At 46.1% G+C, this 24,863-nt stretch overlaps 1 pseudogene; it reads right to left on the minus strand.

The window, feature by feature from the left end:
* Positions 1-24,574, minus strand: part of LOC113899667 — a 55,631-nt pseudogene extending 31,057 nt beyond the window's left edge.
* Positions 24,575-24,863: the final 289 nt, after the last annotated feature.

Below are 24,863 nucleotides of genomic sequence, written 5' to 3' on the forward strand. Positions count from 1 at the left end.
CTAGAAAGCAATCCCGAGTTCCCTCTCAAAACTCCATAGGAGGCTTGATTCCCTTTAGGCCACTGAAAGAGCTCCAGGAGTTACCCGTTGCAACTCGAGAGGAGAGCAGATTTCTTTGCTTCAATTCGAGACGAGGCCTGAATCCCCAGGTGAATCTTGAACACAACCCCGAGATCCATGTCACCACTGGAAAGGAAAACAGACTTTCTGTACACAAGTCTGGATGAGGCCTATTTCCCCAGCAGTGACTTGCGAGGAATCCCGAAGTGCCAGTCAGAACTTGAAATCAGACCTGACTTCCCTGAGGCAATACAAGCAGGACCCTGAGGTACACATTGCAACTCGAGAGGAACACCAAATTTTCTGCCAAACCTTGATGAAAATCATGGGATTCTCCCCGCAACGTGAGATGAGGCCCTTTCCCACTGCAGCATCTTAAGAGAAATCCCAGATTCCCTCTTGAAAGTCCAAAAGGTACTCCACACCCTGTATGCAACTCAAGAAGTTCCCCAACATAATCGTCTGCACTAGAAAGGAACACAGAGTTCCCTGGTGCACCTCAATCTGAGCCCCTTTGCCCCTCCTCATCTCGAGATGAGGGTTGATTCCCCTGCTTTGTCTGAAAAGGAATCCCCACATTCCTGTCACACTTCAAGAGGAGGCCGGTCTCACAATGAAACTCAACTGGAACCCTCATGGGCTGTGTCACAATGCCAAAGACACCGATTTCCCCATCCACTCGAGATAAGGCCTGATGGCCCTGCACCAATTCCAATGGAACCACGAATACTGAGTCACAACACGAAGGGGCACTGACACCCCGGTTGCATACTCCAGAAAAAGCCACAAGTTCCAAATCCAACTCGACATGAGGCCTGACACCTCATTCACAACTCGAGAGGCAAGCCGAGTTCCATGCCTCAACACAAGACGAGGCTTGCCTCCCCTGATCAAACTAAACAGAAACCCAGAGATCGATGTCAGAAATGGAGAGGAAGCCTGAGGTTCCCACCTGAACTCTAGATGAGGCCCTATAAATCCCTGCAGTGATGTGAGAGGAATCCCGAGGTGCCCCTCACAACTTGAAAGCAGATATGACTTCCCTGAGGAAACACGAGCTTGTCCTCCAGGTCCCCCTGCAACTCAGGAGGAACCCTAAGCTTCCCACCACAACTGCACAAAAACCACGAAATTCCCCCCTCCATGCCAGATGAGGCCCTTTTACACTGCAGCATTTCGAAAGAAATCCCACATTCCCTCTTGGAAGTCGAAAGGGAACTTGATACCCTTTATGAAACCCCAGAAGCTTCCCAAGATACAAGTCCCCACTTGAGAGGAATGCTGAGTTTCTCGCCACAACTCAAGAAGAGGCCAGTTTTCCCCTCCTCAACTGGAGATGAGGGTCGATTCCCCTGCTTCATCTGGAAAGGTATGCCAATGTCCCCGTCGCCCCTCAAGAGGAGGCCGATCTCAACTTGAAGCTGGAGAGGATCCTGGGGTTCTTGCCACAATTTGAGAGGCTCAGATTTCCCCATCCACTCGAGATAAGGCCTGATTCCCTTGCACCGATTCGAATAGAGCCCCCAGAATCAACTCACAGCACGAAGAGAGGACTGATACCCTGGTTGCAAATTCGAGAAAAGCCCCAGGTCCCCAATTCAACTCGACTGGAGGCCTGAAACATCTTTTACAGCTAGAGAGGAAAGCAGAGTTTCATGCCTCAACACAAATCAAGACCCGACTCCCTGTTTGAAACTGCAGACACACCATGAGATCCACGTCAGAACAGGAGAGGAACACTGAAGTTCCCGCCTCAACTGGTGATGAGGCCCTCTTCCATTGCACCAACCCCAGAGGAATCCTGAGAGGCCCCTCACAACTCAAAAGGTTTCCTGACTTCCCATAGACACCATGAGAAGTTCCCTGAGGTCACCATCGCAACTTGAGGGAACCCAAAGTTTCCTGCCGCAACTTGAGAAAGACCTTGAGATTCCCCCTTCAGTGTGAATTGAGGCCCAATTCCCCTGAAGTGACTCCAGAGCATCCCACACTCCCCCTCACAACTCAAGTGGAGACTGGACTTCCCTGGGGCAACACAAGAGGCTCCCTGAGTTCCCCATAGTAACTTGAGAGAAATCCCAAATTTCCCGCCACAACTCGAGAAAAACCACAAGATTCCCCCGTCATCACCAGATGAAGTCCTTCTTTTCCTGCAGGGCCTAGAGAGCAATCCCGACTTCCCTCTCAAAACTCCATAGGAGGCTTTACTCCCTTTGCGCCACTCAAAGGGCTCCAGGAGATACCCATCGCAACTGGGGAGGAGAGCAGAGTGCTTTGCTTCAACTCGAGATGAGGCCTGACTCCCCTGGTGAACCTTGAATGCAACTCCGAGATCCCTGTCGCCATTGGAGAGTAACACGGAGTTTCTGGACACAAGTCTAGATGAGGCCTATTTCCCCTGCAGTGACTTGCAATGAATCTCGAGGTGCCCGTCACAACTCAAAATGAGACCTGACTTCCCTGAGGCAATACGAGCGGGACCCTGAGGTCCACGTCGCAACTTGAGAGGAACCCCAAACTTCCCACCCAGCCTCAAGGAAAACCACGGGATTCTCCCCTCAATGCGAGATGAAGCCCTTTCCCACAGCAGCGTCTTGAGAGAAACCCCATGTTCCCTCTTGAAACTCAAAACGGTACTCGACACCCTTTATGCAACTCCAGGAGTTCCCCAACATACCCGTCCTCACTCGAGAGGAACACCCAGTTTCCCGGCACACCTCAATCTGAGCCCCTTTGCCCCTCCTCTTCTCGAGATGAGGGTCAATTCCCCTGCTTTGTCTGGAAAAGAATCCCGACGTTCCCGTTGCACCTCAAGAGGAGGCCGGTCTCACATTGAAACTCTACAGAAACCCTCGTGGGTTGTGCCACAATGCCAAGACACTGATTTCCCCATCCACTCGAGATAAGGCCTGATGCCCCTGCACCGATTCAAATGGAACCACGAGTATTGAGTCACAACACAAAAGGGCACTGACACCCCGATTGCATCCTCCAAAAAAAAAGCTGCAGGTTCTAAATCCAACTCGACAAGAGGCCTGACACCCCATTTACAACTCAAGAGGCAAGCCAAGTTCCATGCCTCAACACAAGACAAGGCCTGCCTCTCCTGTTCAAACTCTACAGAAACCCCAAGATCAATGTCAGAAATGGTGAGGAACACTGAGGTTTCCACCTCAACTCGAGATGAAGCCCTACTCATCCCTGCAGCGACTCAAGAGGAATCCTGAGGTCTCCCTAGCAACTCGAAAGCAGATCTGATTTCACTGAGGAAACACAAGCGGTTTCCCCAGGTCCCCATGCAACTCGAGAGGAACCCTTAGCTTCCCTCCACACCTCCACAAAAACCACGAAATTTTCCCCTCCATGCGAGATGAGGCCCTTTTACACTGCAGACTTTCCCATGAAATCCCACCTTCCCTCTTGGAACTCGAAAGGGAACTTGACACCCTTTATAAAACCTCAGAAGCTTCCCGAGATACACGTCCCCCCTCGAAAGGAATGCTGAGCTTCCCACCACAACTCAAGAAGAGCCCCGTTTTCCCCTCCTCAACTCGAGATGAGGGTCGATTCCCCTGCTTCATCTGGAAAGGAATGCCAACGTCCCCATCGCCCCTCAAGAGGAGGTCGGTCTCAACTTGAAACTGAAGAGGAACCCGGGGGTCTTGCCACAATTCAAGAGACATGGATTTCCCCATCCACTCGAGATAAGGCCTGATTCCATTGCACCGATTCAAATGGAACCCCGAGAATCAACTCACAACATGAAGGGAGGACTGATACCCTGGTTGCAAATTCGAGAAAAGACCCAGGTCCCTAATTCAACTCAACCGGATTCCTGAAACATCTTTTACAGCTAGAGAGGAAAGCAGAGTTTCATGCCTCAACTCAAATCGAGACCTGACTCGCTGTTTGAAACTGCAGACACACCCCGAAATCCACGTCAGAACAGGAGAGGAACCCTGAGGTTCCCGCCTCAACTGGAGATGAGGCCCTCTTCCATTGCACCGACCCCAGAGGAATCCCGAGAGGGCCCTCACAACTCCAAAGGATTCCTGACTTCCCATAGGCACCATGAGAAATTCCCTGAGGTCACCGTCACAACTCGAGGGAAACCAAAGTTTCCTGCTGCAAATCGGGAAAGATCTTGAGATTCCCCCTTCAACGCAAATTGAGGCCCGATTCCCCTGCTTTGGAATTCCCCTGCTTGGACTGGAGAGCAATCCCATGCTTCCCCCGCAATTGGAATGGGGACTGGAATTCCCTGGGGCAACACGAGAGGCTTCCTTATTTCCCCGTCATAACTCGAGAGAAACCCCAAACTTCCCACCGCAAATCAAGAAAATCCACGAGAATTCCCACATCACTGGCAGATGAGGATCTTCTTTTCCTGCAAGGCCTAAACAGAAATTCCGAGTTCCCTCTCAAAACTCCATAGGAGGCTTTACTCCCTTTAGGCCACTCAAAGTGCTCCAGGAGATACCTGTTGCAACTGGAGAGCAGAGCAGAGTGCTTTGCTTCAACTCAAGATGAGGCCTGACTCCCCAGGTGAACATTGAATGCAACCCTGAGATCCCTGTCTCCACTGGAGAGGAACACGGAGTTTCTGGACACAAGTCTAGATGAGGCCTACTTCCCCTGCAGTGACTTGCAAGGAATCCTGTGGTGCCCGTCACAACTCGAAATGAGACCTGACTTCCCTGAGGCAATACAAGCGGGAGCCTGAGGTCCATGTCGCAACTTGATAGAAACCCCAAACTTCCCGCCAAGCCTAGAGGAAAACCACGGGATTCTCCCCTCAACCCGAGATGAGGCCCTTTCCCACTGCATCATCTTGAGAGAAATCCCACGTTCCCTCTTGAAACTCGAAACGGTACTCAACATCCTTTATGCAACTCCAGAAGTTCCCCGACATACCCATCCTCACTCAAGAGGAATACCCAGTTTCCCGGTACACCTCAATCTCTGCCCCTTTGCCCCTCCTTGTCTTGAGATGAGGGTCGATTCCCCTGCTTTGTCTGGAAAGGAATCCCGACATTCCTGTCACACCTCAAGAGGAGGCCGGTCTCACATTGAAACTAGACAGGAACCCTCGTGGGACATTCCACAATGCCAAAGACACTGGTTTCCCCATCCACTCAAGATAAGGCCTGATGGCCCTGCACCAATTTGAATGGAACCCCGAGTATCATGAATAAACATGAATAAGCATTAAAACCATCTTCAGTGAAAAATATCCATATAGACAAGGCCACACAGATCCCATATTCACCATGTCTGCTTTAAATCCATCAAGTTTGTCCAAATCACTGAAAATCTCAGTAACACTCTTCAAAAAAAAAAGCATGGGAAGAAAAGATATATTCATACAATTTAACAATTGCTGAAATGGAAGTGGGGCTGTGGGTTACATTATACTGTAGAAACCATATGATTTCCTGATTTTGGAGATTATGTGCAGGTTTTGCAGGAGAATGCACCATTTTGGATAAAACACATAGAGTATTTTAGATGATATGGCAAATGAGAGCACTTTTTCCCATTGCTAGGTGTTTTCTGTACATTTTAAATTCCTAGAAAGTAAATTATGTCTCAAAACAAACAAGTCAATACCATAAAAGAAAATCAGATTAGACAGGCATGAAACTTTCCTATAGAGGTCAAGACTTACCCAGACGAGGTTCAAGGGAAGCTGTGATGCTCACTGCCCTTGAAGGAGTCCACATGGAATGAAGAAGTACTGTGGGAAGTCTGTTAGTAATCACCATGCCTTGGGTCCTCTGGATGACCTATTGCAGGAGAAACAGATTTTACAAATAAAATTTTCCCCATAACTTCACAAAAAGTTGTTAGACTACATTCAGTAAAGTTGAATAATTTCTGATCAATTTACAATCATATAAAATAGTACAACTTACAATCCCAATCAACATACAAAAATTACTTGCCTTTCTATACACTAATAACAATCAGAAACAAAAATTAAGAAAATCCCACTTACAGTTGCATCCAAAAGAATAAAACATCTAGCAACAAACTTAATCAAGGACATAAAAGACCAGTAGTCAGAAAGCTAGAAAGCACTGATAAAGAAATCAAAGTCAAATAAACAGAAAACTATTCCATGCTCACGCACTGGAACAATGAGGAATTAAAATGTCCATTCCAACCAAAGCCATCAACAAATACACTGACTGCAATCACAAAATAATATTCAATGGCCTTTTTCAAAGAAATAGAAATATTCCTCATACTAGGCTGCTACTATTGAACAGGACCTTAAATGGCCAAGAAGACTCTGAGAAAGAAGAACACAGCTGGAGACATCTTGCTCTCCGACTTCAAACTACATCAGGAACCTGTAGTAACCACCACAGTGAGGAACTGGCAGGAACACAGACACATGGACTCCAGGAAAGAATAGAGAGCCCAGGAATGAGCCCACATGTACGTGGTCAGTTCATGAAAATCAAACCAGGAACAAGCAAAGAGGAAAGGACAGTCTTCTTAAGAAACAGTGACAGGAAAACTGGCCACTTACTCGGAAGAACATCAGTGAAGGTCATCCTCTAGATCATCTAACAGAAATCGAACTGAAAACCCGCCATTTTGCACATGGAGCTCTTCCACCCCCCACCCCCCGAGTCCTGAGACGGACCTCCTGTCAGCGATCAGCTGGACACAGGAAATGTCTACTTCGTGCTCATTCTTCCCTCTTGCAGCGCCTTCCTGCTGGTGGGCACTGAGGCAACCCCGCTCCTCTCAGCTCGGAGGCAGCCCCATTACCCAGGAGCCCAAGCCCTGACAGCCCTGAAGAGACAAAGCACCCGCCAGCTGGTCACCAAGCCCAGTCTGAAGGCAAAGCGTCCTGCGCCGGCGGGTCAGAGGGGTTTTGGCGCCCCCTGCGGGCCGCCAGAGAAGAGCGGGCAGCCCCGCGCTCACAAAACTCAGAGGGCTCACCCAGAAGCAGCTCTGCTGTGAGCACTCAGACTGGAAGCCCAAACTGAAATGGAGCAAAATAGCTCCATGACCCTCCTCAAAACATGGCCAAGGAACAATCAGAGCAGGTATGGAATGCAGCCATAAAAAGGAACACATTTGAGTCCGTTTGAATGAAGGGGATGAACCTAGAGCGTATTAAACAGGGAAGTCAGTCAGTAAGAGAAAAACATGGAATAGAGAAGGATGAGTCTGACGAGTCTGTTCACATAGCAGCACCGGAGATGCAGACATAGAGAAGAGACTTAAGGACAAGGGTGGGGAACAAGAGGGAGAGGGTGAGATGAATGGAGAGAGCAGCATGGATGCATGTACACCAACATTTGTAAATAGACAACCAGTGGGGATTTGCTGTATGATTCAGGAAACTCAAACTGGGGCTCTGTAATAACCTAGAGAGGTGGGGATGGATGGGATGTGGGAGGGAGATTCAAGAGTGAGGGGACACACGTACACCTATGGTTAATTCATGTGGATGTATGACAAATCAAACCAATATTGTAAAGCAATGATCAATCAAATAAAAATAAATAACTGTTTAAAAAAGGTGAAATAAACAAAATCACAAACTTTGCAACTAACACCATAATTCAATTTAAAAAACTATAAAATTTGAGAAAACAACAAAAGATCTACATGACTTTTGGTCTAGTGATGAGTTCTAACACACAACAAAAAAGCCAACTTACCAAATTAGGAATATAAATTATTTAAAACATTGACTTTTACAATTTTATACATTTACTCTGTGAAGGACCTTATTCGAGAGAACCAAAAGACAAACTGTTAAATGAACCACTTACCACCCACCCTTGCCAGGCAACAGAGAAGAGAAAACATTGCAGGAGTCATCTTACAACAGGAGGTCCTGGTAAGGAACAAAGAACTAACAATCTACCACCAACCAGGATTCTGGAGAGATCAAAAAGAGATGGGAGACTGCAGTCCAGAGGTCCTACCAACTTCCCAGGATCCTCCTCGCTGGAATCCATCTCAGCTGAGGGATGCGTGTGCCCCCAGGAAGGATCCCAATTCAGAATGACTGGCAAGAGACAAACCAGAAACTAACCCAATGACCATAAATCCTGAGACGGTGAGCCACGTGGCAGAGCAGTTCTCTCCATTTCCCTCACCCTCCACCCTGGAAGCCCTTACGAGTGAAGTCTCTCGCTTGGATGGTACTCCTCTCCTCAGTCAATTCATTTCAAAGTGTCAGATAAGAATCCACTCTCAAGCCCTGGAAGGGATCCCCCTTCCTTCATCAAAACCACAATCCAGGAGAAAATATCTTCTAAATGCGACCTTGTAGAGAAGGCAATGGCACCCCCTCCAGTATTCTGGCCTCAGTAATCCCAGAGACAGAGGAGCTTGGTGGGCTACAGTCCAACAGCAGGGCATTTCTGAGGGAAGGAAACAGTCCCAGAGAAGCTGAGGCACTTGCCAAAGGCCCCAGAGCTTTGGATGGCACAGCCAGACCTGTGGCTGAGAGCTCCCAGTGGCCAGGCCTCTTGATCCTGGCCTCTCTCACCAGGTATATGTGTGGAAAACTAGAATCAAAAATATGCCTGAGGGCTTCCCTGGTGGGTCCGTGGTAAAGAATCTGCTTGCCAGTGCTGGAGAGGCAGATGTGATCCCTGCTATGGGAAGATCCCACATGCTATGGAGCCCGTGTGCCACAACTGCCGAGCCTGTGCTCTAGATCCTGGAAGACACAATGCCGAGCTCACATACTGCAACCACTGAAGCCCATGAGCCTGTGCCCCACAAGAAGAGCCACTGCAGTGAGAAGCCCGCACACCACTAGTTATGGCCCATGCTCACCCGAACTAGAGAAAATCCCACACACGAAGACCCAACACAGCCAAAAATAAATACCATTGTTTTCCTTAAAAATGCATATCTGACAAATAATCTGTACTCAAATTGTCCAAGAATACTAGAGAAAACAAGCCCATTCATAATTGGTAAAGAATGAAATGGACACCTGGCCATGGAGGGTATACTGATAGTAAACTATCCTACAGAAACATACTAAAGATACTGGTGGGATGCATGCACAGCCCCCTTTGGAAGACAGTCTGACAGTTTTTACAGTAACCACATGGGACAAGCACTGAATTCTATACATGACAAGTGGTGGAAGCCAGGTATCTTACCATTGGAATGGGAAGTTACAGAGAAACAAAAGGAAAGTTTACAAGATCCATGGAGACATCATCACAAATTACCTTTAACTGAATATGTTCAAAGGTAAGCCGGAATACATGTATATATTTTCGAGTATTGTCAGCTGAGCATATTTAGCTCCTACATGTATGTTTTGCATATCATTATCTAATGAAAGGGAACAGGAAATGTCCCTGGTGGTCCGGTGGTAAAGGATCTGCCTACCAATGCAAGGAACACGGGTTCACTCCCTGGTGCTAAAATATTCCACATGCCCAGGGGCAACGAAGCCCCCATACAACTATTGAAGTACTTGCATGCTCCAGAGCCCAAGTTCTGCAACCAGAGAAACTGCTGCAATGAAAAGCCATGGCACGGCAACTAGAGGGCAGCTTCTGCTCACTACAACTAGACATCTAGCAACAAAGACACAGAATAGTCAAAAATAATTCAATGTTAAAAAAAAATAAAAGGACAGAAGTTCCTTCAATAAATGACTGAGATTAGGGGTGAGGCAGTACATATATGAACCAGGATAATCTTAAAGTATGAGAAAGTAAAGAAAGTAAAGACAACCATCAAGCTGTCCCAACTGATAAAAATGAATGATTACACCGTTTTATCTGTACACACTAGCAAATAATAATCTGAAAAGGAATTAAAAAAAACAATCCCTTTCAATAATATCAACATTAATAAAATATTTGCCATGGATATAATGAGGATGACAAGACTGGCACACTGGAAATTATACACGCTTGCTGAAAAAATATCCTGGATACATATACAGATATCCCATAGTGATGGAAAAACTTAAGATGGCAATGCCATGGAATGCATCTTCAATCTGAAATGAAGATCCAATATGACTTGATCACTCAGGGCTTTTGTGTCATAAAGTTTTATTAAAGTATAAAAGAGATAGAGAAAGCTGCTGACATAGACTTCAGACGGGGGCAGTAAGAGTACCCACTGCTGGTCTTTAGCCTGATATTATACAGCCACTAGCAGTCTGCTAAGGAAAGAAAGGCAATGTCTCAGAGAATAGCACCAGGCCCCTCACCCACAACACGCATTGAGATAACATTGGCAGCAGGTGAGTCATCCTGGGCCATAAAATGATTGAAGTGAATTTTGAAGAAAGGCAGATTTCCCAGCAAATATATCATTTCATTAACATAGATTAGGAGAACAAGGTATGAGTAAGACATACTGGTTTGTCAAGTCGGTTCTGAGCCTTTAGGGGGAACCGACCTGAAGCCAGAGTCTAGTGGAAATACATAGTATATTAACATAGCTTAAGACAAACATTTCCTTACAAAAAAATGCATTGCTTAGCTCAAAGTTTGAGAAAAGTTAAGCTCAGGTGGAGCCAGGTGTCGTCATGGCAACACAGATTTTTCAGAGAAAACTCCTTTTAAATTTATATGGAGAAGGGGAAAAAATGTAACACTAGTTTGTTTGCTCCGGCTGCTTAAGAAAGAGAGAGAAAAAAAAAAAAAACGTCCAACACTTGCAGCCTATTCCCTCTTTCTGGAGACCCCAGGCCTTCCTGGCTGTTACCCTCTCAGGGCCTTTAGGAAGCAATACACAAGCTGACCCTAACATACACGTGGAATGAAAAGGGACTCCAAAGAGCCAGAACCATCATGTGAGTCTGCAGTTCTAAGGTCCTCTAGTATGCTGTGCTAAGTTGCTTCAGTCATGTCTGACTGTCAGAGCCCGCCACGCTCCTCTGTACATGGGAATTTTCCAGGCAAGAATACAGGAGTGGGATGCCGTGCCCTCCTCCAGGGGATCTTCCCAACCCAGGGTTTGGATTCCTGCATTGGCAGGGAGGTTCTTTACCACTAGCTCTAACTGGAGCTACTGCTGCTAAGTCGCTTCAGTCGTGTCCAACTCTGTGCAACCCCATAGACGGAAGCCCACCAGGCTCCCCCATCCCTGGGATTCTCAAGGCAAGAACACTGGAGTGGGTTGCCATTTCCTTCTCCAATGCATGAAAGTGAAGAGTGAAAGCAAAGTCACTCAGTGGCATCCGACTCCCAGTGACCCCATGGACTGCAGCCCACCAGGCTCCTCCGTCCATGGGATTTTCCAGGCAAGAGCACTGGAGTGGGGTGCCATTGCCTTCTCTGACTACCTCAGGCAAAAATGCCTAAACGGAGATCAGGGAAACCCAGTTAGGAGAAGGGACTCAGAGGAAAGGAAGTGAGGGAAGGAGACTCTTAGACACACTCAGAGAAGCTGGATAGGTAGTTCCACAGGTGGAAGAGGGGAGGGAGCAGGCTGGAGCTGTATAGAAGATGAAAGAGAGAACTAAAGCAGGGGCCCCCAACCTCTAGGATCTAATGCCTGCTGATCTGAGGTGGAGCTGATGAAATCATACTAGAAATAAATGTTTGGTCACTCAGCCGTGTCCAACCCTTTGTAGCTCACAAGGTTCCTCTGTCCACTGAATTCTTCAGGCAAGAATACTGGAGTGAGCTGTCATTTCCTTCTCCAGGAGATCTTCCTGACCCAGGGACTGAACCTGGATCTCCCACACTGCAGGCAGACTCTTTACCAACGGAGCCCCCAGGGAACAAAAATAGAAATAGAGTGCACAATAAATGGACTGCACTTGAAACATCCCAAAACCTTCCCCCACCCCTGTCTGTCAAAAAATCGTCTTCCAAAAAAACTCCCAAGGTCAAGGAAAGAACTTCAAGTGTACTCGACTGTTCCAGGTTGCTGGCTTAGGGAGATGCTGAAGCAGGGGTGTCCCAAGACGTAGAACCTCCCTTGCGTTGGGTCCTCAACAGATCTCTGATAGCCTTGGTGATGAAGGGAGAAATTTGTTTCATTTTTTTTTAATATCCTTGTGGGATAAACTTAAAACTTAGCAATTCTCTTAGTCTTCCTAATAAAATGTTTTCTTTCTTTACTGATCTGTGAAGTACCAACTGTGACAATCACTGTTCTAATATACCTCATAGTGTTGCTGACACTATGGATATAATTATGTGAAATTGAACTTTTAAATAAAAATGACGAAGCATCTGCCCTGTGCCCAGCACTTTCCAAGGGTTGGGGAGTACAATAAAAATACTCCATTAGATGCACAGCTGGTAGGCACATTCTTTAAAAAAGCCTTTTACATTTCCACCAAGAGTTTATTCTCAATGTCAACACTTGCCAATTAATGACCATGCTGGGTGGGAAGCTCATTAAAAACCCAGGAGCCAGGGTTCCTAGAAGGATATCCCATTCTCCCTTGGATAGTCCTCCACCCTCTCTGGCTCTCAGTTTCCTCATTTGCAAAATCATGGACAACTGACTATAATTCATCCCTGGAACCCAAGCCTATTGAGGGGGAGGGGAAATGTTACTCCAAGGCCTGGATGAGAGACCAGATTGAAAGAAAAATATGGCATTGCTGGTTTTCAGTCAAACAGACAGATACAATGAAGGAAGGAGCCCCTGGCCCTGCGGGATTTGCCTAGGGGTCTAGTCTGGGAAATTCTTACACATCAGGAGATGGCTCCAAGCTGGATCTCCACCAACAAGAACATCCATGCAAAGGACAAGCCTGCAGAGCTCTGTGCCCATCAGCCACAGGAAGAGACTACTTCCCGACAGCCAGCAGCATTTACAAGTGACCTCCTAAGGCCTTCACCAAACTACAGGGGTATCTCTGGGTTTTCTGTTTCCCTCACTTTTCTGACTCTTTTGTTTAAAAAAAATGCACATTTCTTCATAGAATGCCAGTGGAAGGAAAACAGGCCTTCAATTTTTAGACCTCAATTTGCAAAAAACTTGGAGCTTTTTGTTTTTTTTTAATTAAAGCACCACATAATTTAAAATTTTTACACGTTCTAATTATTCTGTTACAAAACACCAAACTTATTGCACAGGGTCCCCATGCAAAGGCCCCCTCTCAGCAGGACAGCCACAGATTCCACCATGAAAGGGCAGCAAGGTGCCCTCCTCCTTTCTTTTCTGCCTGGGTGGCCACCAGATCTTTAAATCATTGCACCCTACTAAATTTCTAGGGTGCAACTGGTGGACCCTTCCCTTTCCCATCCCAGCAGGTGGTCAAGGGCCTGCTGGGCAGCAAAGTGGCAGAAGCAGGGCTGGGCCAGCCAGCCAGAGTAAGAGTTATGAAGTCCCAGCAGGTGAAATCACCTGGCAGGACAAATCCCTTGGACTTCCAGCAGGCACTAGGCTGCTTGGGAAAACCCACATGGGTCTGAGCTTTATGCGAAGGAGTAAAGCCATAAAGGCCTTGACCCCAAAGGTGAGGCCTTTCCGCAACTGCCAGGTTAGGGGGCTCCGAGACTGTGCCAACAGAGAGGGCGGGATATGTGGTTCCCTGCTCCACCGAGTCCCAGTTCCCTTACCTGTTGTCCGCACCCTTCCGCTCCGCTCACTGGATGCCGATCCCTGGGGACCCAGGAGTGCATAAAATGGGCGTTTGCAGCCACAATGGCGACCCCTGAGAGCACAACTGGGACTCCCTGCCCGGGACGTGCTCCCAGTGCACCACCCTGCCCACCCCAGCACGCACTCCTGGTGCACCCCGCCCCCACACCAACTTCCAGGAGAGGCCCGCGGGCCTTGCTACTGCCCCAGGTGAAACACAAGGACAAGCAAATCCACCCCACAGAGACAATCCAAGCTTTTTATCAGCTGATCTGTCTATGATTCAGGGATAAAACTGACTACAGAAAGGAAAGATCACCTGACCTAGGAGGGTCATGATATTCTATAGAACCAGACAAAATTGGTAACAAGGAAACTTCTTTTTTTCTTGGAAACCCTAAAGCTGGTTCTTTTGCATATGCAATTAAAAATAATTAGCTTGTTACAAAGGCCTGCCTAGGGCAACGCTTGAAGTTAATCCTTGCCACAGAATTCAACAACTTCCCTGGTGGCTCAGACGGTAAAGTGTCTGCCTATAATGTGGGAGACCCGGGTCCAATCCTTGGGTCAGGAAGATATCCTGGAGAAGGGAATGGCAACCCACTCCAGTATTCTTGCCACCACCTGCCTCCCCCAACCCTCGGCCCCCCCCCAAAAAAAGTGGCTTAAAGAAATATTTTAAATATCAGGTGGAAAACTAGAAGATCCTTTGTCTGTCTGTCTGGATTTATGTGTGTCTCAGTGTGAGTCTACTGTTTTTTTTATAATATTGCTCAAGTTCTGAGTTCTTATTTAAATGGTCTCAAGAAAAGGAAGCCCTTACAAATCAAACAGTTGGAAATACAAGAAAACATTGACCTAAATGAATTTCAGATTCACGTGAACTGGGAAATAGTCAATATTAAATATTTAGTATTTTTTTTCGCTACTCTACTATAGACATGTCTAAGAGTAATTAAGCACAAAATTTTCATAATGCCTAGGTTTATTATAAGTTAAAAATTGCTATATTGTTATATCTGTCACAAGCTTGTCAACAAGAAAATACCTCTAAACAACAAAAAAAACTAAAAAATGTAAATATGATATGAGCTTTTAGATAAATATTAACAATAATTATACTCTAAAATTTATATTTTTATAAATATATTAATATTGTATTTTAGAAGTTTTTCTCAACATTGAAACTCTGGTATCTAACACAGCAGCTGCCTCATGGCAGTCACTCAACAGTCACTTGCTAAAGACTGGACTCAACAATTCCACAAAATGAGGTGTTTTACTGATATAATGTCATACATGTCCACACTCCATGTAATATCCATGGGCTGGAAACAGTGTAACTACCTATCAACAGGGAACTTGATTAAATACACAATAGGGCATTAACTGGAGAAGGCAATGGCACCTCACTCCAGTACTCTTGCCTGGAAAATCCCATGGATGGAGGAGCCTGGTAGGCTGCAGACCATGGGGTCTCGAAGAGTTGGACACGACTGAGCGACTTCACTTTCACTTTTCCCTTTCATGCATTGGAGAAGGAAATGGCAACCCACTCCAGTGTTCTTGCCTGGAGAATCCCAGGGACGGGGAGCCTGGTGGGCCACCGACTCTGGGGTCGCACAGAGTCGGACATGACTGAAGCGACTTAGCAGCAGCAGCAGCAGGGCATTAATACAATGGAATAAGACGCAGCTGTTTAAACCAACGTACATGTCTAGATATAGCAACTTACAAGTCTACTTACACATACCCACTTGTGAACAAAGAAGGGCACAACCACGTGTGCACATTGCAGTACCACTGGTACCAAAAGTGTGTGTTAGTCACACAGTCATGTCTGACTCTTTGTGACCCCATGGACTGAAGCCCATCAGGCTCCTCTGTCCATGGGATTCTCCAGGCAGGAATATAGGAATGGGCTGCCATGCCCTTAAAGAAGACAGTGAATCTTGACTGGACTGTTTTTTGGAGGAGAATACTCATTGGAAGCTTACAAGAAACTATTAACAGTGGTTATTCGTTTGGAGGGTAGGTGGGAACTGGGTGGATGGGTCTCAGAGGTGGGAGAAAAAACTCTACTGACTACCATTTTATACTTTCAGATCTGGGAATCCACATGAACATGGTTTATAACTCAGTACATGAATTTTTAAGTTCTCTGTGACCAGAACCCAGTAAATTCTGTTGAATGAATTATAACACACATGAGAGCTTCCCCATCATCTGTTCCCCTCTCCACCACCTACCCTGTCACCATTGCTCCCACTGTCACTGCCCTGGGAAGACACAGGAAGCTTTTTAAAAGTTGCACCATATTTAAGTTTTAAAGCCGTACTTTCTAACTATCCATTTATAGTCATAAACTCCTCCATCACTCTTTACAACTGACAAAGTGCTTTCAAACCTATGATCTAATTGGGTCCTTAGGACAACCTGAGACAGTTTATATGTTTTGAAAATGAAAGTCGCTCAGTGGTGTCCGACTCTTTGTGACACCATGGACTATAGAGTTCATGGAATTCTCCAGGCCAGGATACTGGAGAGGATAGCCTTTCCCTTCTCCAGGGGATTTGACGACCCAAGGATTCAGCCCAGGTCTCTTGCACTGCAGGGGGATTCTGTACTAGTTGAGCCACAAGGGAAGCCCAAGAATACTGATGTGAGTAGCCTATCCCTTCTCCAGCAGATCTTCCTGACCCAGGAATCAAACTGGTGTCTCCTGCATTGTAGGCAGATTTTTTTACCAACTGAGCTATCATGGAAGGAGAAAACTGAAGTTTTGGGAAATTAAGGGTTCTGCTTGAGGTCACGCCTCTGAAAATGGCACAGCCAATCCTGATTGCCTAATGAGGATGGCACCTCCCTCACCATCCTTTCCAACTCTAAAAAGGGAAAAAAGAAAGATGACAGGAGGTCTTCCACAGATTTTATGTCAGCCCCATGACACTGTAGGTTGGATTGATGTATGTGTGGGTCAGTCTGAGTCACGGTTCCGGGGGACAGGACTTTCTGAGAGAGGAAAACAGCAAACTTTTGTTTTGATTGTTACACTCACCCAGCAGGGAAGGAAAAATGAAAGGAAAATGTTCTTGGCTGGCATGGAGAGAACTCTGCCAGAAAATGGGATGGATGCTCTAACTTGCCAAAGACATCCCTGGAGGCCCCATTAACACCATGATACTGAACCAGAGAGATGCTGAACACTTAGGAGTGCTGCTGATTCCCTGGCAACTTTTGAAAGCAAGCTTATGTTTCCACTGACTGAAGCAAGGGGCGGGGGCGTTGGGGGAGGGGAGAGTGGTGGGATGTCTAAGGATGGAGTTAGAGAATGGGAGGATTTGGCTGCTGAGAACAGAGTTGCAGGTTGTCCTGGGTACGTATCACAAAAAGTTTCCCTACATCAGATTTTCCTCTGGTTCCATTTCTTAATCTCTGGACTGACCCTAGAGTCCCAGATTCATGTGATGCTGCAAGAGAATGAGAAGGAGGAGATGCACCCTTCATGACCACGATCTAAACACCCTGTTCAAGCTGACTGGGGACTTAGAGAAGAGCAGCAGCAAAAGTGGAAATGATGAGAATTCATCAGTGTGCCCCCTGAATTCATTGTCATCTAAGACACAGCATGTGATATAGGGAAATTGTGTAATGCGCACTGTCCAGGGCCATTCATAATGGTCTCAGAACAAATGAAGGATTCACATGTTCCCATTAGCAAGAGTCTAACTGGAATAAAAAGGTGACCCAAACAGGCTCCTCTGACCCTGTCTAAGATGGAAGACCCATCACCTTAGGAAGAACAGACTGTTTGTGTCGTAACATGATTTATTTACCCTGAATAGGAGAGAAAGCAGGATACTCACCTTCACACAGAAAAAGCAGAGAGGACTTCCCTGGTGGCACAGTGGATAGGAATCCATCTGCCAGAGCAGGGACATTGGTTCAATCTCTGGTCCAGGAAGATTCCACAGCTGCAGATCAACTAGGCCCATGTGCCAAAACTAGTGAGCCCACAACCCACAACTACTGAAGCCCATGTGCTCAGAGCCTGTGCTCTGTGACAAGGGAAGCTACTGCAATAAGAAGCCTGTGCACTGCAACAAAGAGTAGCCTTTGCTTGCCATGACTAGAGAAAACCCCTCATGGCAACAAAGATCCAGCACAACTGAACATAAGTTGTTTTTCTGTTTGTTTGTTTGTTTGTTTTTTAAGGCAGATAATTTTTAGTTTAGTTTTTTTTTTTTTTTCAAGAAAGGAACAAGTAACTGTCCATAACTCTTCATCTAATTCTGACACCTTCAATTCACAACTATGTTAATCACCGCAGAGAAAGTAAAAATTTCTCAAGGAATATCATAAAATATAAATGCTAGCGCCTTAGTTTTATTTTAAACCTAAATTCTCAAATGAACTAGCTAATTTAACTCAGCTCTGATGTAGTACCTTTCAAAGTGGGCAGAAGAAGGAGCCAAGATGTGATACATACAAAGTCCATCGACACCTCAATTTGGCTCTGCAGCAGCTCAGCAACCTGGAACAATTAATTCTCTTCCCCAAAAGCTTCTGACTCAGTGCAAACACACATATCCACCTCTGTTATCTAAGAGACCAGGATGATGAAAGGGAAAAGGAATTCTCCCCAAGATCAACATCTGACCACCCAAAATAGGACTACCTTCACATTAAAACAATTTTCCACAGTCCCATTGTTCTATTTGTTTTGAATGATGGATAATCTAATTGCAGTAAAATGTTAATAGCTTCATTGTGTGAAAACAGGGCTAATCAGTTATATATCTAAAGAGTTTGGGGCTCAGCCCTGAGGTATTTTTGGATCAATATCTGATCTCTTGACATTAATGTACTATTACCAAGGATTTAGTACATGAAGCAAAAATCCAACAAAATGGAGAACCACAGGACCAAGACTAAAAAATTTAATTTGAACATGCTATGGTCTGGCCCAGGCTGGGGATACTCAGGCTTATATTTGGTGGGTCCAGTTCAATGTGGAGTGGGTGCTGGCACAGATTAAGAGTCAGGTAGGAAAAAAAAAAAGAGTGGGGCAGGGGGAAAGAAAGGTGCTTAGATTCATGTGGGGAGTGAAATATATGACAAGCACTCAGAAAATTTTGGCAAATCTTGAAGAGGGGTCAGGGAGTTGATAACTATCAGTAGGGCAGGCCTAAGGAAGGAACCCTGGATAATATATGGAAAGGAAGAATCAGCACTTTTCCACAGTTGGATGTACTTGCCCACGATGAGAACAGTTTCTGTGCAAAGAACATGAAGAAAGCCTCCAGGTGCCATGGAGCCCTGGGCAGGAGGTTTGGAAGAACAAGGCCACTCCCCTAGGCCAACCCCCCAGACAAGAGAAAGACAGCGCCCCCACCAAGGGCACCACAGATGGGGGAAAGAAGGAAACCACCTAATACATGCACACTGGTTCATTAACCCACATCAGAACTGTCTCCTGTGGTCTGTCACGTGGTCCTATAAACATTTTGGTGGGAGACTGGGAGCGATGGGCCACAGCCTCCCTGCTCCCCTGGCTCAGTTGTGACAATGTCTCTGCTCAGAGAAAGCGATAGTCCTCGAAATATCCCCACAACTCAGGCACCTGTCTCAGGCTGAAAGATGCCTTTTCTATCTTCATGCGCAGAGTGATCTGGATCCTTCTGTTCCATGGGAACTAGATCCTACCACTAAGGGTTTGCATGCTGCAACTGAAGATCTTGCATGCTGCAAGGAAGATTGAAGATCCAACATGCCACAACTAAGACCCAGCAGGGCCAAGTAAAAACATACATAAGTATTTGAAATCAACAACAGAAGTAGTCATAACAGCTCAGTGTATTGAGTCAAACACCTCACTAAAGGCTTTACCTATTGACATTCCCTACATAGTTAAATCATGTCACATCTGCCCTAAGATACAGATGTTACGATGGCTTCCAATTTACAGAAGAGGAAACTGAGGCACAGCATGCCAACCTTCAGCCCATCTTGTCCCCTCACTCTGTGAGGAACCTCATGCCACACAGTACAGCCTGAGGACTCCAGACTTTATGAGCAGTGCTTGTCAACTTCTAGGAAGGCTGTGGAGAGGGTGAAAAATACTTCTTGATCTGGACTTTGGAAGAGGACTCTTGACTCCCTTGCTCACAACATTCATATGAGTCATAGCTCTCTTATTATTTTGCTGTAGCATAGGGTATAGCCAATTCTTACCTTAGTATCTTCTTGGACCTCCCAGTCACTGGAGAAAGTTGCCAGCTGCTGCCCTTGTGAACAGTTTGAAAACTGGAAAAGGCTAGAAAACATCCTTCTGTTCTCTTGAGTGTCTGGAAAGATGGCATCTTGCCATGAGGCAAGAGCTTATAGTTCTCATCCATCCTAATTGGAAAAAAAAAGAGGCAAGAGCTGTAGACTGGACACCCATGGGGTGTACCATCTTGAATCAAGAGTCAACAGAAGACTGTAACAGTGTTGCCAGTTATACAACATTTTTTTTATTATTTCATACTTTAATTACAATGTTGTGCTAATTTCTGCCGTAAAGTGACTCAGTTATACATATACATACATTTTTTTACTATCTTTTGCATTATGGTTTATCCCAGGAGATTGGATATGGTTCCCTGTGCTAAGGTAGGACCTTGTTGTTTATTGCAAATGTAACAGTTTGCATCTGCTAACCCCAAACACCCAGTCCATCCGTCTCCCTCCCTCCATTCCCCTTGGCAACCACAAGGTTATTCTCTGTATCCATGAGTCTGTTTCTGTTTTGTATTTAGGTTCATTTGTGCTATATTTTACATTCCACATATAAGTGATATAATATGGTATTTATTCTTCTCTTTGTGACTTACTCCACTTAGTATAATTATCTCTAGTTCCATCCATGTTGCTGCAAATGGCATTATTTCTTTCTCATTATGGCTGAGTAATATTCATATATACATACCACATTTTCTTTAATCATTCAACTATCAAGGGACATTTAGGCTGTTTCATATCTTGGCTGTTGGGAATCGTGCTGCTATGAACATGGGGGCGCATGTTATTCCTGAATTACAGTTTTGTCCAGGGACATGCCTATGAGGGGGACGGCTGGGTCATATGGTGGTCCTATGAATTTTCTGAGGATCCCCCCATACATAGTGGCTACCCCAACTTACATTCCCACCAACAGTGTAGGAGGGTTCCCTTTTTGCCACACTCTCTCCAACATTTCCTATTTGTTGTTTTTGATGATAGCCATTCTGCCTGATAGGAGATGGTACCTGGCTGCAGCTTTGATTTCCATTTCTCTCCATTTTGAAGGAGATCATCCCTGGGATTACTTTGGAAGGAATGATGCTAAAGCTGAAACTCCAGTACTTTGGCCACCTCATGCGAAGAGTTGACTCATTGGAAAAGACTCTGATGCTGGGAGGGATTGGGGGCAGGAGAAGAAGGGGACGATAGAGGATGAGATTGCTGTATGGCATCACTGACTCGATGGATGTGAGTCTGAGTGAACTCCGGGAGTTGGTGATGGACAGGGAGGCCTGGCGTGCTGCGATTCATGGGGTTGCAACACGACTGAGCAACTGAACTGAACTGAAGAATTAGTGACACTGAGTATATTTTTATGTATCTACTGGCCATCTGCATGTCTTCTTTGAAGAAATGTCTATTAAGGTTTTCTGCCCATTTTCTGCCCATTTTTTGTTGTTGTTGTTGTTGTTGTTGTTGAATTATATGGTCTGTATATTTGAAACTAAGCCCCAGTCTATTGCATCATTTGCAAATATTTTCTCCCATTCTTTAGTTTTTTTGTTTGTTTGTTTGTTTGTTTGTTTTTTACGGTTTTCTTTGCTGTGCAGAAGCTTGTAAGTTTGATCAGGTCCTCTTTGTTCATATTTGGTTTTATTTCTATTACCTTGGGAGACTGACCTAAGAAAACAAAGGTCCAACTTATGCCAGAGAACATTTTGCCCATGCTCTCTTCTAGGAGTTTCATGGCATCATGTCTTATGTTTAAGTCTTTAAACCATTGTGAGATATTTTTGTGCAGTGTGAGGGCATATTCTAACTTCACTGATTTACACGCAGCTTCCAATTACACATATACATGGCTCACATTAGAGGAGTCACTCTCTCTGATTGTTTCTCTACCTCACACTGCATGTGTCTATCCTTAAGTTTTTCAAAACACATGAACTGGGGGATGGGTGCAGGTGGACATTTGTGTATCTCCCAAGCCACCTTCCTTCTCCTAGTGGAGTGCTCCTTGTTTCCTGGGCAAAGGAAAGCCAATTGCAATGACCCAAGATTCAAGTCCTAGCACTGCTACTTATCTCCTGTTTGACACACAAAGGATTTCTTAAATTCTCTAAGCTCAAATGTACAATCTATAAAACGAGGATGACATCAGCATCCTTCTTTGTTTAATGGTGGTGTAAGGAGTGCATTTTTTTTTAAGTAAGTAAAGTATTTGGCACAAAGTAAGCACAGTATAAAACTTAACATTTTTACAGAACCCTGCATAAAGTACCTGTTGGCAAGATAGAGAAGTTGAGAGAAGGAAAAGGAGAGATGGAAGTGGCACTCCAGCCCAAAGCAGGCATTTGGGGGCTCACCAGGGAGTCTCCACTGCCACTTTCTCCTGTGACACTGACCAGAATCTGTTCTCCTCTCCGAGGGGCCCAGAATAACAGAGGAACGATTTGTATGTGGTTGTTAACACACATCAGGGCAACACAGCCCTGTGAAATAGAAATCTTGTCAGACTACCATTTGACTCTGTATCTCTGCCTTAACGTTTTATAAATATGTCAGAGAAAAAGAGGAAAGAGCTGGCTGACCACCAGAGAGCCAGTGGACAAAACTGTATTTCATTATAAAATCAGAAAAGAAAATAATGTCTTCTTAAGTACTGTGGCTCTTTTTACTTTGGAAAATAAAAAATTATTGTTGAATAGTTTTAGAGCTGGTTTCCCTAAATAAAGACATGTAAAAATCTAAGTTTCTGCATATCAATAAGGTACTACCTCATTCCTCGCCAGTTTTATTTAGAAACTGTACTTCTCCAGTATTTTGTTTTAATTCCACTTAATCTGGCTAAACCACCCAAGCCAACACAGAGCATGCCATGTATTCTAAACTTAGATATTCTGGCTTTAATATGGAAAACAGGTGTTACCGCGAGCTTACGGATGCCCCTCTGTGGAACCTTCTGTCTTCTTTCTCAGTGATGTGAAATCTCAAGAGCTAAAAGTTAGTCTGCAGACCAAGGTCATGGCCATTCCAAATATCCTTAATGCTATGCCACATTCTGGGAAGATGGAACTTATTGTCCAATCGTTATCCGTTAGATTCCATTTTGAGGTTCCTCCCAGTTCCTCTGTATCAGCCTCCTCCTCCAACTGGAGAGAACCAATGCATTAGGGTTCCACCTGCTGTTTTGTATTGCAAACTTCAGTTGAGCCCATAACCTGAACCCTTATCTACATTCATTTCATCGTGACCACATGACAAACTTTCATGGAACTTCACAAGATTCCAGGAGTCTCCCAACAGACAAGGCCTGGTCTAATTCACCTCTCTGTTCTTCAAAGCCCTGTGAGCACCTTCCCAATCCCTTCATGCTCCCGCCCCCAGGCCCTTCCTCTATAAACTTTTGCTATTTGGAAGAGCCTGGCATTGAGGTCTGCTGGCAGCTGATATGAGCGAATCTGAGTGAAACAAGAGGACAGCTGGGCTGCATTCCACACCAGTCCCATCTTGGCATTCAAGCAGGTGTGCAGGACTGAGTAACTACACATTCTTCATCTAACCTGCACCAGATGTTCTGCATCACTTACTAGGTTTAATCTCAACCAACCTTGTTTGGCACATTATGAAGGTGAGGCTCTTGAGGTTCTTGACAAGGTCAGTAAGTTGCTCAAAATGACAGGAAGAATGGAGCCAGAATTCCAACAACCATCTGATTCCAAAGGTGTTTGGATTGGTTTTGACCGCCGTCCACCCCAAACAACTCCCACGGCATCCACTTTAAAATATAGTTTTCCTCCTCTATAAGGATTCCACCTCAATTAGGGTTCCACTTTCTTATTTCAAACTCCAGGAGATGCCATCGCCTGAACTCTTATCCACAGGCATCTCATCTGCACCACAGACCAACTTGCACGGAACTCAACCAGAGAGGGCTCTTGTCCGATTGCCCTTCATACTCCTCAGAGCGCTGTGACCAGGGCCTTCTTCCCCCATTAACCCCCACATAAACCTCTGCTATTGGGGATAGGCTGTTTGTTGCTGGAAACCACCTTGAGCTTTGGCCTGAAACACTCTTCCCTGGTCAAGCACGGGAGCCATCCCTGTTTTTCCAACAGTGTTAGCCAGAGGCACCCAAGATCTCTGTAGACTCAACATGAGGAACACCAAAGAGCAGAAAAAGGGAAGGAGACCAAGGCATCACTTAACATCGCCCAGACAGGATTCTGGAGGAGTTCCTGAGCCTGCTGAGGATAAAGGTATCTCTGCTGGCCATGCCAAGTGCCCGAAGGGATGGTATGGGCAAGAGGTGGCAGGCTCACCTGAGGAAGAAGAAATAGGAGTAATCCTGGACCATGGTGTGGGAGTGACAGGAGAAATAGCCCAGGCCAGTGAGGTTGAGCCTGGAGCCCCCGGGTATCTCGAGCATGCTGCCACGCCTGGTTGCACACCATCTCGATCTCAGCGGAGTAGAAGAGCCCCGCGTGGCTGGCCTCATACTGCCAGGGCAGGTTGTTGTACAGGCCGTGCACCTCCTCGTGCAGCGCCAGCACCTTGGCATGCACGATGATCTTGGCCAGCTCTGCTCGCTCAGGGGTCTCCACTCGGAGGGCAGCTGGCAGCCGCGGGCGGCCTCCAGCCCGCGGGCCAGGCAGAACGTGGCGAGCAGGAGCTGGCGCAGCATGCCGGCGGCGAGGGCGGGCGGCTGGAGCCGCCGGGTGGGCGCCGCGCCCCAGGCGCACTACCCGCAGCGCATGGCCGGGGCGGGGAGCCCCGCGGCGGCAGCGAGAGCGTCAGGGAACCCAAAGTGCCGGGCCCCACCAGCGGGAGGCGCAGCCCGGGGCGCTTGGCTCCGCGCACCGCTGCGAAAGCTCAGTGTGCTGCTCCCTCCTCCGCCGGGATACCCCTGTGGGGCCTCGCTTGGGAGGCTTTTAAAAAGGCACGTGGAGGGCCGGCCACCGCCGCCTCCTGCC

The sequence above is a fragment of the Bos indicus x Bos taurus genome, chromosome 10 (genome assembly GCF_003369695.1).
Source record: "Bos indicus x Bos taurus breed Angus x Brahman F1 hybrid chromosome 10, Bos_hybrid_MaternalHap_v2.0, whole genome shotgun sequence".
Taxonomy (NCBI): Eukaryota; Metazoa; Chordata; class Mammalia; order Artiodactyla; family Bovidae; genus Bos; species Bos indicus x Bos taurus.